Source organism: Papaver somniferum, chromosome 1 (genome assembly GCF_003573695.1).
Source record: "Papaver somniferum cultivar HN1 chromosome 1, ASM357369v1, whole genome shotgun sequence".
Taxonomy (NCBI): domain Eukaryota; kingdom Viridiplantae; phylum Streptophyta; class Magnoliopsida; order Ranunculales; family Papaveraceae; genus Papaver; species Papaver somniferum.
The window spans coordinates 34,225,331-34,241,032 of NC_039358.1; positions in this window are offsets into that span (position 1 = coordinate 34,225,331).

Sequence of the window (15,702 nt, forward strand, 5' to 3'; positions counted from 1 at the left end):
TGATTTGATTCTTTAATCTAGAATACTTGTCGTTGCGAGAAGAAAGATTCTTTGCGAGTTCCTCCTTTTCAGCTTCAAGTTCTTCAATCTTTTCACGATATTTATTTTCAGAATCTGCGAACAAAAGACAATCAATTATTAACTTGATGAAATTCATAAGAAGCAAAAGATTAGTAAAGAAGAGCAGTTAGCAACCTTCTCTGTCAGAAATCATATCTCTAATCAAGGTATGTTCAACTTGGAGACTAACATTTACACCTAAATCTTTTCTAGCATCATCTAAATTTTCGCAGCCCAAACAAATTCATCCTCAACTTATGAGAAGACGAGAACGAATTTGATTTTCCCTTTCGCAGAGTTCGATATTCTTGCGGTTAGCTTCATCTCGTTCAAGTTGAACTTCAAGGAGCCTCTTGGAATTTCGCCAAAGCCTTGGCACCTTGATCAGAGATACGATCCTTATCATCTATGAGACCGCTAATTTTGGTTCTTAACTCATTGGTTTTCTCTTTAGAATCAATAAGGAGACGCTTAAATCGGTTGGCTAAGCCTAAACTAGATCTATGATCAATTTCTAAGAGGCGAAATTTAGATCTAAGCTCATTTAGAGAAAGAGATGAAATTCTATCATTTGAGAAGCTATTTAAGGAATTGTTAAGACGCTCAAGAAGGGTATCATTATCCAAGGCATTAGGAAATGAACGAAGAAGGGTAGCTTCATCTGAAAGACCATAAATGTCTGCAAAAAGGATCATTTAAATAAGATAAAACAACAGGATGAATGAATAAAGGAAAAGAGAAAAGTAACATACCGTAAAGCTGATTATTAGCTTGCTGAAGACTAGAATTTTGTTCTTATACGAGAAGAATCAATTTCTAATTGTCTATTTTTCTCGCGAAGACCTTTAACTTCAGCTTCCAATTCTTCATTCTTTTTGCGAAATTGAAGATTCTTTTTCAAGATTTTCGCGTCTTCTCTCTAGATCTGAGGCAACACAAAAGAAGCTTTTCCAGCCTGCGAAAAATATAAAAATATTAATATAGAAAGAAATTTTGAGTTATAACAATGAAGAAGTAAAAGGATAAAAATATACCAGACTATTGAGAGAATGCAAGAAGTCGGGAGTCACTGATCTAGAAACTCCACGAAGAGAGCTATCACCCAGTAAAGGGACATCGCAAAGGGTAGCGAGAGCTTTGCAGGTATTGCGAATTGGCTATCTCCCATTCCTTGTAGAGAATCAGAAAAGAGGCCAAAGCTTAGCCATAGAAGATTCAGGTGGAGAATCTTCACTTGCAGCAAGATCATCGTCCTCATCACCCTTGTCACTTTCAGAATTTTCTTGAGGAGAATATTTGAAGGAGAAGAAGAACGAACTTTCCTTTTCTTTGGAGGAGGACCAGTTGATTTTTCCCTGCGAAGAGCACCTTTACCTTTATCACCAATCTTCGCACAAATCAGCAGATTCTTCTACTTCAGCAATAATCTTCACACACAGATAGAAATAAGAAATGGAAGCATGGAAGTACAGTACTATTTAAAATCATAAGAGAAAATTTCTTACCTCATCTGTGTATGAGCGAAGAGCTAACAGAGTACTATTCCCAGTCCTGTTATAACTATCTTTCAGTTTTTGGATCTGCGGAATGTCGCAAGAGTTAGCGGAAAGAATAAAAAATCAATAAAGAAATATAAATGAGTTAAAGGGAAGAAACATACCTCTTTCTCCTTCTCGGGCCAAGAGAAAACCCAAGGTTGATAAGCAGCGAGATTCGCAGGAAGAACATTTGACCCAGCAATGTAGGGTCCTTTAGCATTAAAGGAAAAACACACCATTTATCATCTTTGGATTGGCGAGGAGTTGTGTTTTTACCAGAATGCCAGTCAATATCTTGCATGAGAATTTTGGCTTCATCAATGTTATCTTTCCTTTTTAAGCGAATACCCCAGCGAGTATTCTCTTTCTTCATGGAGATAAGTTCATAGTTCTCAAAGAAATTCGCACTGTATTTCTCAGCAACTATCTCTAGGTTTGCGAATTTAGGATCCCTAAGTTCTTTGGAGTAAAGAGATCCTCTACCAGCACCACGATTAGCGAACTCTAGCATCAGACGGATGCAGTCCCCACTCAGTTGGAAGATGGCTCGCGAAAATCCCGATGAGCGAGAATTTCATAAAATAAAGGAAGATCTGGGTTATAAAGAGGAATAGGGAGACCTGCGAGAATCTGACCTAGCGAAATTATGATTGATTGATCATCACAATATGATCAGAGAAAAGCTTGACAGAAAGAATTGATTTGGCATTTCACCAGGAATGGTGGAGAGTGTGAAACCTTTATCAGCAAGATCTTTTTGGACATCTTGTAAATTCTTCTCATATCTATGACCACTTGGATCCATGTTTGAATATAGAGTATGGGAATGTATAAAAAGTAAGAGGATTGAAGAAGGAAAAAATTACAGAAGCAGAATTTGCAGAAGAATAACAGAGTTGCAGAGATGTGAGAATAAAAATAGAAGAGAAAGTAAAAAGAAAAATGGAAAGAAGAGTAAGAAGAGTATATAAAGGAGATTTTTTTTACTCGAAGAAATAAACATCATTAAGAAGAAGAGACGTGAGCGGTTGAAAAGTAACGGTTACAAAAGACGTGTCAAGAAACAAATGGAAGAAAGAATACGTGTGATAAATGCATAATATGAAAAGATGAACAGTTGCGGCATTTCTCACATCATTCTCTACTTTGAAGAGAATATATGAGAAGAGGAAATATGTAGGATCAGAATCTCGCAACGATAATGTTTCAGCGAAATTATCAATGACACAACACAACAGCGTCGCAGAACAATTTCAGATATGATAAAATAAATGACGTCAGCAAAGATCACGAGAAAGATATGATAGTTCTGCGAAAATTAGAGAGTTTGCGAAATTAACATTTGTAAGGTTGCGAGAATGTCGCAAACCATACCCGAAAATAAAGGACAGATTAGCTGTCATCCACTATGTATTTCTTTATAAATAGTCGTTCGAGTTGTAAAGAAAAGGGGAGATCTCTTTTGAGTAAGAAACAAGTAAATATGAGAGAGAAATTTCAGAGCAGGGATCATTCTTGATTTCTTTATCTTTTCTTGTAAGAACATTCAAAGAATAATCAATAAAATTAAGAGTGTAAACCTAAAAATGAGTTGATTAACAATGAAATCATATGAGGGGTGTAGTGTAGGATTTCCTGCAACTACAGAACGCTCAGTAGAAGGGAATCAGCAGTCCAATTTCATCACACATAAAGATCAGGAACGACTTATCCAAAATTGAGGCAAGGAGATCAGCAACCCCCCTGAGTTCACAAAGACTCTCTTCCCGTCAGGAGATGCATGATTTCGGAGGACTTCGCCCACAAAATTGTGCAGTCTATGGTGGAACATTTATGAGAGATTTATATTTTACCAAGGCGCAAAGTCAAGACATATTTGCATCCCTCAACCGCGCTGTGTCAGGAAAACATCTATTTCCAACCAAGAAGTCGTTCCCAAAAACATTTATTTCCAACCAAGAAGCCATTCCCAAACCCTACCTCTCTTGGAAAGCACGATAGATGGAACTGGGGACTCCTAACCACTATTCGCTTGAAGGGTGTCAAGTTTGACAGCACACTGATTGACGCAACCTCTCCGCTTCAATGTCCTCCAGTAGCGGCTCCTCTTCAACGTTCACTTTAGCAGCCGCTCCTCTTCAGCATTCTCTCCATAAGCTACTCCAGGATCGAAGCCGAAGCTTCAGCGTTTGTGTTCTTAAGTTTCAACATCCTATCCAAGAGTCGAAGCCTCCTCAACGCCGCTTCCTCCTTCCAAGGATCGTACCGGGGCCGCCACTCCTTCCTGCAAAGGGTCGTACATCCACGCTTCCCATGTCAAGGATCATGATCGCAGCCAGCCAATCTTCGTAGTCATGACCGCCTTTTGATCCATCCCGCCAAAACTTATGATCATGGACAGTTTGCTCTCTTACACATCCATCCAATCCTTTTACTTCCATGGATGCCCATACAATTCCAGCCAACCTACTTTGTTACCACGACAATGTAGTCTCTTCTGATTACATCTGCTACCAAGAACTGTTACCACTCATTTGTTGATACCACCCATAGCTTCATCACAGCAGCAATCGCTACAAAGATGAAAAATGTAAACCATACTTGTGAACTGAGGATATACACGGAATCCCTTCACTGTCAAAGCTCAGAAGACACGGTCAACCAAAAGGCCATAGCCACAACAAGGCCATCTACTCTTCAAGGGTGCAACGAATAATATCATCACCTCTCCGTCTAGAAGACGCATTCAACACTTTGCGAGGCCGTGGAGAATCCGAAGCCTGCTTAGAGGAAAAAAACTTCATAAACTAAAGAAAAATGTGACTGGAGACTGTTCATCGCACTCGACAACCATCAAAAACTCATGCGATAACTTCAGAGACGCGGCTGAAATATTTTCCTGAAAAAATAGAGGAAGCCACGATAAACAACATAACTCTCTCATTTTACCTCTTCGCTATCCAGAATACTTCGTCCATGTGATATTCTGAACATCTCAGCGTCGCATCCAAAAGAATACAATAAGCTTGTATCAAACCCCGTGGATGTGGAGTCAAGACGATGCAATGAAAGTAGGCTACACATGGGGACTACCAGCATGGGACGCTTTCACTCCCCTCAACCAGGTTATTTTTGATTTCAACATCATCACTGTCGAAGTTTTACGAGCCACGGGAATTTCTCAACACAAAGTCGTACATGTGCATCGAAGACTCCAAAAGCACGCTACCTAGATACATTCACATGTTAGGCCGTGCCATCGAATCTAACAGAAATATAACTGGGGACTGCTCACCGCATCTCATTCCATATGATAGTCCAAGATTCAGAAGATAGTTCGAAGGATGTCTCTTGGAGAAAAGTCCTTGAAGACTTGATAGCAGCACGTCGGTAACGAAACGTCTCCCAACTCATCTATTTCATTCAGTGGCTCCGGAAGATTTCGACCATACAAGCATCCACATCATACTGTCATCGCGATCAGAAGGTCCAGGACTGAACAACCTAAAATTAAGGATGGACCGACAATGCAACCACATCCATCCATCCCAAGAATGCAATGCAGTTTGGTAAATTTTGGAATCCACTGGAGAGACACTACAGACGAAAGCACGGATCCGGACGAGCGACAGAAAAAAGAAGAAGGTCAATACCTCTTTTCATACGGATGGAGTTTCTATTGTTTGCACAGAATAAAGTTTCCTTCTTTCTCCATGAACGGGAATAGATGACTCGGCGCGACTATGTTACCCCGATCCCGCAACATCCCTCCTGAATTCTTCCTGAGTTTCACTGTCGGGACGTTTTCACCTCCTAAACGAGCTCAAAACTTAAATATTCCCTCGATGGGAGATAGGAAATTCTTTTCCGGTCAGATGGAGGGGCGGACCGTCAAAATACGAGTTCGTACGAGAATTCCACAACGATTTTAGTAAGGAGAGCTAATTAGGGTTTCGGCATCCCAAACCCTGATTTCGACAAAGTTTCCAGGCGTCATCACCAATGTTTGGTGGCCGAAGTTCCAGTGCCATCACCACTGTTTGGCATCCAAAGTTCCAAAACCAGTTCCCATCCTACCACGGAACTGAAGCCAGTCGTCATCCTTCCACGAAACTGAAGCCATACGACATCATTCCATGGGCCCGCAACATCCCTCCTGAATTCTTCCTGAGTTTCACTGTAGGATCAGAATCTCGCAGCAATAATGCCTCAGCAAAATTATTAACAACATAACACAACAGTATCGCGGAACAACTTCAGAAACGACATACTAAACGACATCAGCCAAATCATGAGAAAAGTGTGGCGATCCTGTGAAAATAAGGAAGTTTTGCGAGACTGGTATTTGTAAGGTTGCGGTAATGTCGCAAGTCATATCCGAAAATAAAGGACAGATTAGTTGTCATCCACTATGTATTTCCCTATAAATAGTCATTCAGTTGTAAAGAAAAGGGGAGAGATCTTTTTTGAGTGAGAAGCAAGTAAATATGAGTGAGAAAATTTAGAGCAGAGGTTATTTTTGATTTCTTTATCTTTTCTTGTAAGATTGTTTAAAGATTGATCAATAAAATTAAGATTGTTAATCCAAAAATGTGTTGAATGTTAATGAAATCTTATGAGGGGTGTAGCGTAGGATTTCCTGCAACTACATAGTGGCGCTAGAAATAGGGAAGGAAGATTGAAGATCACCCTAGAAAAAGTTGAAGATTAATATTTTTTTTGTTGGAAATTAGAATAACTGGTGAAGAATTTTACGGAATCTCTTACAATTCATTAGTATTGAAGAAATGGCTAGCAGGAGAAATATATCGGAACAACCGACAACTGCTAGAAGAAGAAGTAAAAGACTTGCTGGAAGGGAGAGAAGTGAAATGGGAGAATCTACTAGAAGGAGAAATGATGGAGAAAATCAAATTCAACAACCAGTTCAACAAACACTACAACAACCAATTGAAGCATAAGAACGTGCAAATCTAACAAGGCAAAATCACGAATTGAGAATGGAAAATATGAGACTACCGAGTAGAAGATCGAGAAGTACTACAAGATCATATTCAAGATCGACTAGGGGAGAAATGAGGCGAAACTCACCCACAGTTAATGCTGGAAATAATATTCGAGAAGAAATACCAAATCCTAATGAAGAACATCGCGAAGATAGAGAAAGGACTGATGATCGTTACGTTCCACAAAAACTTTTGATGATAGGAAAAATGATAGAAATCAAGAGAATGAACAATGTCAGGGACGAAATAATCAAGATGGCGAAGGGAATCGAGAGGAAGGAAGGAGAATTTTACATGAGAGAGAAGCTCAAAGAAATCAACAAACGATAGAAGAAGAAATTGAAAGACACTATGCTGAACAAGCACGTTTAACTCGCGAACGTGAAAGATTGAGAGCAGAAATGGAAGAACAAGAGCTGCAGGAGGCGATTCGCCAGAATAACCAAGACTATCGAGAAAGAAGGCGTACACAAAACCGGAATAACGATAATCTCAATGAAGAGTATGATAGTGTACATAGGAATGTTGAAAGACAACGAATGGAATTGATAAGAAATGAACAAAATCGTGGAGGGGAAAATGATAGATATCGTCATATGCGAATTCAAGATAGAGATGAGGAAGAGAATCGCAGGAGAAGACGAGATGAGGATGATGAAGAAGAAATGCATAATTTCGCAAGAGAAGAAAGACATGAACGTAAAAGAAGAGAAGCGAAATTAAAGAAACCAATGGATCAAAACTCAGACTCAATGGACAAATCTTAAAAGAATTAGAAGAAATGAGAGGAATGTTGAACAATAGAGGAGAAGTAGGCAGAAGACAATTAGATGAAGCTATAGAGGAAGCTACTAAAACTCCATTTACAAGAGAAGTACAGCTAGGAGGAATACCCCCGAAATGCAATTTTCCTGCATTAACCAACATTTTTGATGGAACAACTTATGCAATTCAACACATTAAAGCCTATGTGAGATGCATGCTACAATGGGAAAATCATGATGTCGTATTGTGCAAGTATTTTGCATCCAGCCTAACAGGGGAGGCGTTAAAATGGTTCGAAGGTTTACCAAAGAATACAATAACATCCTTCAATCATTTGCAGACTACATTCCTGGGGGCATATATAAGTAACAATTCTTCGCGACCTGGTATTGAAGACGTGTTTGGTTTAAAACAAAGGATTGGTGAAAGTTTGAAGCACCTAACTAAAAGATGGAGGACTATGTGTAGTGAAATGGCTGGCCATGTGGATGAGAGATATCTTATCTTATCATTTATCAATGTTATGTTCACAACCAATCTATTGTATATCCAAATTTTCAGAGTCAAGAATACAATCACAATGACTGAACTGCGAGAACTTCAGGAAGAGTATATTTCTCTAGAGGAAAGGTAAAATGAAATGGAATCATACCTAGTTGCGAACACCAATTCAGAAGCAGCAAATGCAAGATTATTACCTAAACTAATAAACACAGTGGCGTGCACTTCGCAAGTACAACAAGAAAAGGTTACAGGAGACAACAATCAACAGAAACTGGTGGCTATGGGAAGCCGAGATCAAGAGGAGTATGAAAGAGAAATAAATTTCTACAATCGTGGTGGAAATAATAAGATTCAAAGACTTGATCAGTGGTAGGCTTCTAAAAGGTCCTAAAAATGATCCCCGGCCAAAAACTTGGTGGGCCCGGAGAAGTGTATAAAATTAAGCGCAATAAAAACGGGGGCCTACAGTAATACCGCAAGTGCACGGTCGTCAGTTGTAGCTCGTGCAAGTACGGGTCGATCCACAGAGATCGGGTGTGTTTTGGAGTGTTCTAGCTAATTGGGTTCCTAAATTGCTATTGGGCTATGAAGCCTTTTTGGCTTCAATTGGGCTTAATGGGTTTGTTTCAATAAAATGAACTGAGTTTGGGCTCAGTTAGTCTTTGAAGTGCAAATGGGCTTTGGGCCTTTGATTGAGCTTTGGGCTCAATTTCACCCTAACAGTGAAGTGATCTTTCACTGTAATTTGGCTTTGGGCCTTCTGGAATGAAATGTATTGGGCTTGGCTAATGAACTAGGCCTTTGGGCTTCACTGAATTGAACTTGGGCTTAGTTGGCTTGGAGAGGCAGCAGCAGTAGCAAGACTGCACAGCAGCTGCACAAGCAGTGCAAGTAGCAGCAGCAACCTGGCAAGACTGCACAGCAGTGCAGCAACAGTGCAGCAGAGAAAGCAGCAACAGCAATAGAATGTACAAGATGAGCAGTAGAAAATGCACAGCAGTGCAGCAGCAGCTGCAGCTGCTCAAGCAGTGAAGAAAACAGCAAACAAAATGAAAGATACAACAGGGCAACAGCAAAAGCAAAGAACAAAACAAGATAACCAAGGCCTAAGGCCAAGGGCGAGGTTGTGGAGAAACTTACAGAGCAAGGCTAGGCTAAGACAGAATACAGGCAATCACAAATAGAATGGGAAGAAGACTAGCTTGCTATGAGCACTAGTTTCTCCCAATGCACAATCAGCACATTGCATACAAGCATACACAGGGAATGGCAAGAAAATCAGCTTGCTTTAAGCACTGATTTCTTCCATTACACAATCAGTTCATTGCTTCAAATGTATCTAGCCTAACATTCCTTCAAATGACAGTGAATTAAACATGACACAACAATGAGGATAAACATATAAACAAACATGAACATAACTAACTGAACTAACAATGAACTAAACCTAAACAGGACATTAGCAGGATATTGCACATTAACAAGAAACAAACAGGAAATTGAAACTTAACACATTAACATTAACAGTGAATAACATAAGCAAGAAATTAACAGTGACAAAGCAAGAAATTAACAGTGAATAACAAAGCACATAAGCACATTTAACAGTGAAACATGAATATTTAACAGGACATGAAAGTCTCTGGATGTTGGCTACTCCAAGCATAACTATTACAACACACACTAAGGCTATTTATGTCACAGACCCAATTTCTCAAAATTATAAATTAGGGTTTATAGAAAATCCCCAAATTCCAACAGTGAAATTAGCTCACCTAATCGTCAAATTGACGTCGACCCCTCCTTTCCTCTGATCTCCTGTATCACTCCATGCCTTCATTTCACTCTACTCAACCTAATTACCAATTTTCACGCCTAGGGTTTCTGATAGAGAACGCAAAAATTGAGAAAATAGGTGGCTAAGGAGAAGGGAACAGATGTATTGGTTGTTGGGTGCGGGTGATGATGGTGGAGGAGTGGTGGTGGCAGTGGAGTTGGTGGTGATGATGGGGTGCGGAGTTGCAGGGTGATGGCTCTGCAGAGGGGGGTGTGGAGGAGATGGCTCGACTGTTTGGGAGAAGGGGGGTGTTTGGGTAGGTGGTATAGGTTCGGTTTGCTAGAGTGTGAGGCGGCTTCATCAAATTTGATGTTCTGCGACGCTGAGTCATTGGATGCGAAGCTGGTAGGTAGATCGGATGGTGATGCGGAGGAAAGCGATGATCGACCGTTGGATTATATGATACAACAAAAGAACGGTACTTGATGGGGTTGGTACTGTAGTGTAAGGCGGAGATATCAACGTTGATGAACAGCAAGGGAGCGACCGTTGGATTCAACTACCATCTAATCTGAAGGCTTGGAATTTCAGCGCTGTGGTGCTCGGCATAGACTTCGATTTTGATGCTCTATGAAGGAGCGACCGTTCGTGCTTCTGAGAAATGATCTGATGGCTGAGAACGGAGGCGCTTTTGTGTGTAGAAAATGAGGTTGTGCGCACCATTCTTCGCGGCTTCCTTGCGTAATTTCTCCCGGCTTTTCACTACTTTTCTGCTCTTTTCGCTCCGCGACTCATCCGAACTTTATTTACTACCTAAAAATGCAAAATTAATTAATAAAAATATTTATTCTTGAAAACAATGAAAATACAGAATATGGGATAAAATGTAGAATTAATGCACAAAAGATGAGTTAAATGCCAACAAAAAGGGATAAATATATACAATATTTGGCACTCATCAATCAGCCACAAGAGACTTACGGAGGTCAAAGACAAAATTATAATAGAGGACAAGGAGGTCACAAAGTAGTATGGGAAGAAATCAAAATGCCACCTCTGAATGCAAGTGTGGAGAAAATATGGGAAGCTATAATTTTGATGGAGAATATACCAACACCATGGAATATGGGAACGGAACCACCTCAAAGCCGCAGAAGTCATGAGTTATGTTCTTATCATCATTTTCATGGACATACTACAAATGATTGCAGAAATGTAAAGAGAATTATTCTGAGAATGATATATCAAGGAAAGCTAAACCACTTTCTGGTAGGGCATCCACAACCTCAACCATTGCCGCCACCACCACTAGAGCATCACAGAGTAAACACAGTAAAACAAAAGGAAACATTCTTTGTAGAAGTTGGTGCAAAAGCAAAGAATCTATTCTGTCACTCTATCGTACATTCATACAAGACAATTGAAGATTTTTATGACAATGATTTGAGTAGAGTGTTCGCAAGAGACAATGATGAAAGAGAAATTATGAATATTGCGAAAATCTCGCCGCTAGAGGAATGGCAGAAAAAGACTATTTGTTTTACCGCAGAAGAGGTCCCTGAAGGTGGAGAAGTACATGAAAATCCATTAGTGGTAAGATTAGAAATTAATCCAAAATCGAAAGAAGATGATGAAGCTGAAGACTCATGGGAAATTAATAGCATTCTAATCGATACTGGAAGCTCTTTGAAAATCTTATTTTATCATACTTATAAAACTATGGGAGGAAGAGATGATGATCTTATACCATCAACATATAAGATATATGGTTTTAATGGTACTGCCAACAAGCCTAAATGGGAGGTTCTATGCGAATTCCATTGAAGGGAATATCTTCTGAAATCCTGTTCTGTGTTGTTGACGTAGAGTCACCCTACAATGCATTAATTGGTCGACCTTGGCTACATGGGATTCTAGGTGTAGCTTCAACTTTCCACCAGTACATCAAATTCCCTCACCCCAGCGGTGTAGGAATCATAAAAGGAGATTGGGTTGAAGGAAAGAAATGTTACGAAACTGAAGTAGAATCCTGCGAAGGAAGAGCAAACAAGAAGGAAAGTTGGCGACGCAAAATCAAAGAGACACAAAGAAGTGAGAGATTGATGGTGGATGCAATCGAACGAAAAGAAGAATAAATGTTGCGAAACAAATGATAGTCAGAATAAGAAATGGTGAACATACCACTACCAAGCAAACAACAGCAGAAAATAACAAAGAAGCAGAGAATGGCAAAGGTAATAAGAATAAGAAGTGTATGCATGATTGATTTGTTGCGACACTCTCGCAACAAATAAAATTCTCAAAAGTACATTTTACTGAATGATAAAAAAGAGATTGAGAAGTGAAAATACGATGTGATGATATGCGAGAATCTCGCAGAGATAATGGATTCTACAAAAGACAATCAGAGAACAATGACAAAAGAGAAAGGGGAGAACCTTTATGGCGTACACCCTAGTTCGTGAATACAATTTCGTAAGAGGCAAATGTAAGACCAAAAGTACGTCATACAAGGGGGTACCTGTTGCATGGCTCAGGGAAAGGCTACATCGCCCCCGGAACCTCAGTCATGGAGATTTGGGGTCAATAAAGCTCATCTGGGAGAGGCACCTTGGATTCTCAACTTAAGCATATGACTTAAGTTGGGTGACTAAGGTAATAAGGACTCTCCCAAGGAGTACAGAATCTGACCAAGGCGCCGAGGTACACGGTTGAGTCAAGAGTGCCAGGGGCGTCTGGAGCGTACCTTGTCATTCTTGACAAGTCTTGGCTTATACTGCGCTCGGCGTGAAGAAAACCCCACTTAGGGTGCAGTCTCGTAACCATAAGCCTTATAGGTAAAAGGGATAAGAGGTTGCGAAAAAAACTGGTTGTTGTTAAGACCGGATGGTAGGTGCCAACCTTGTATGGTAGAGGTACGCCTCCTTGAAGGGGAAACCAGGGGGAAGATAAGTGCGACACCCTCCATTAGGGAGCTAATAAGTATCTTAAGACGCAAATGTCATGAGGATTTTTATTCGCAAGGGTTTTAAGGCTTGTCATATTTGTGCGACAATCCTGAAGAGGCAACAATACAAAAAAAAAAGATAAGACGAGATCAATGGGTTTTCGCATGAAAGTGCGAAGATGTCCTGCGATTTCGTCGCAAGACGGCAATGTAATAGGGCTTTATTTTCGCAAGAATATTTAGGCTTGTCATATTGCCGCAACATTCCTGAAGAGGCAATGATACAAAAGAAAAAGTTAAGGCAAGATCAATGAGTTTTTGCATGAAAATGCAAGGACGTCCTGCAATTTTGTCGCAGTGACAAGAGGTGGCATAAAAAGACCTTTAACTAGGAAGGCAAAATAAGACCACACAGGAATGAGATTTTGAAAAGAATCAAATTCACTTCGCATATGATTGCGAAATTATACATAAATAATTGCGAAGTTGAGGCACAAAATAAGAAAAATCTGCAAAATCTCTCATTTGGATACAAATAACAGAGGCAAGTATGAGAATGAATGAAATTAGAAAATGTTATTTGTCTCCACATGATAGATTTACGCAAAAATTCAAAAATTAATGATTATGTTGATTAACCATATTGCAATGAAGAATTTTTTTAATGAATGCAGGTCGAAATGAAAGAAACTCATATATTAAGGAATATGGGGAACCAAAAGAATTCGCAAATATACAAAAAGAGGGAATAAATGTACAAGTATTACAGAAGATCAAAGAAAGAAACAAAGACTACTTCTTAGTTGATCCTTCATCATCTCCATCAGACTTGTTCTCTTCTTCGTCTGCATCAGAACCTTTATCTCCATCAGAACCTTCATCACCATCAGATTCTTCATCATCAGCTTCGCTATCAGAGATTTTCAGACTAGGAATGTTCTTTGGGATCTCCTCCAAGAGACAAGGATAATCAGAGTGAGGAATACTATGGTCATCACAAACCATTTGAATAGTTTGATTGCGAAAATGCAGAGCGTCGTTCTTAAAGTTCGCAACAGTGATCTTGATTTGATTCTTTAATCTAGAATATTTGTCGTTGCCAGAAGAAAGATTCTTTGCGAGTTCCTCTTTTTCAGCTTCAAGTTCCTCAACTCTTTGGCGATATCTACTTTCATATCCTGCGAAGCATATATCAATTAATCAGTAACTTGATAAAAACTGGTAACAAACCAAAGATTAATAAAGGAAAACAGTTAATGACCTTCTCTCTCAGAAATCATATCTCTAATCAAGGTTGTATGCTCAACTTGGAGACTAACATTTACACCTAAATCTTTTCTGGCGTTATCCAATATTGTCGCGGCCCAAGCGAACTCATCATCACTATTTATGAGAAGACGAGAACGAACTTGGTTTTCCCTCTCGCTAAGCACAACATTTTTACAATTGTCTTCATCTCGTTCAAGTTGAACCTCAAGAAGAGTCTCTTGGAATTTCGCCAAAGCCTTAACACCTTGATCAGAGATACGATCTTTATCATCTATAAGTTTGCTAATCTTGGTTCTTAATTCATTGATCTTCTCTTTAGAATTGATATAAAAACGTTTAAATTGGTTCGCTAAACCTAAACTAGATCTATGATCAATCTCTAAGAGGCGAAATTTGGATTTGAGTTCATTCAAAGGCAGAGATGAAATTTTTTCATTAGAGAAACTATTTAAAGATTTATTAAGATGTTCAAGAAGAGTGTCATTATCTAAGGCATCGGGAAATGAACGAAGAAGAATGGCTTCATCAGAAAGACCATAAATGTTTGAAAAAAGGATTAATAAAATAAGATAAGACAATAGGATGAATGAATGAAAAGAAAGGAGAAAAATTGCATACCATAGAGCTGATCATTAGGTTTTTGAAGAGTAGAGATTTTGTTCCTTTGCGAAGAAGTGCCGGTTTCCAGTTATTTGTTCTTCTCGCGAAGACCTTTGACTTCAGCTTCTAATTGTTCGTTCTTCTCACGAAGACCCTTAGCTTTAATTTCCAGTTCCTCATTCTTTGTACGAAATTGAAGATTCTTCTTTTCAAGAATTTCGCGTCTCCTCTCTAGATCTGAGGCAACAGCGAAAAAATCTTTTCCAGCCTGCGAGAAAATACAAAAAATGCTAAAATAAAAAGATATTTTGTGTCACAATGATGAAGAAGTAAAAAGACGAAGGCATACCAAACTATTGATAGAATTTAGGAAGCTAGGAGTCACTGATCTGGAGACCCCACGAAGAGAACTATCACCATCCAATAAAGGAGTATCGCAAATAGTTGCGAGAGCTTTGCATATACTGGCGGGGCAATTATCTCACATCCCTTGCCAAGAATCAGAGAAGATACCAGATAACTGTGCCATAGAGGATTCAGGTGGAGAATCTTTATTCGCAGCAGAGTCGTCATCATCATCTTTGTTGTCTTCATCATCTTCAGAACCATCATGGAAATGAACATCTGAAGAAGGAGGAGAATTCCCTCTCTTTCTTTTCTTTGAAGACGATGCAGATGATTTTCCTTTGCGAAGAATATCTTTACCCTTATCACCAGTCGTCGCAGCTTTGGTGGATTCTTCTACTTCAACAATAATTTTCACACACAAATGAAGATAAGAAATAGAGGCAACAATATATTGTTTAAAATCATAAAAGAATATTTCTTACCTCATCTGTGTATGAGCGAAGAGCTAACAAGGTACTGGCTTTCCCAGTCACATGGTAGCTATCTTTCAATTTCTGGATCTGTAGAATGTCGCAAGAATCAGCGAACAAAAGAATAAAGAAAAATAAAGAAATGTAAAGTGGGCGAAACTGGAAGAAACATACCTCTTTCTTCTTCTCAGGCCAAGAAAATACCCAAGGTTGATAAGTAGCGAGATTCTCAGGAAGAACATTTGACCCAGCAATGTAAGGTCCTTGCAGCATCAAGGGAAAAACGCACCATTTATCATCTTTGGATTGGCGACGGGTTGTGTTCTTACCAGAGTGCCAATCAATGTCATGCATGAGCATTTTATCTTCAGCAATAACATCCTTCCTTTTCAAGAGAATACCCCAGCGAGTATTCTCT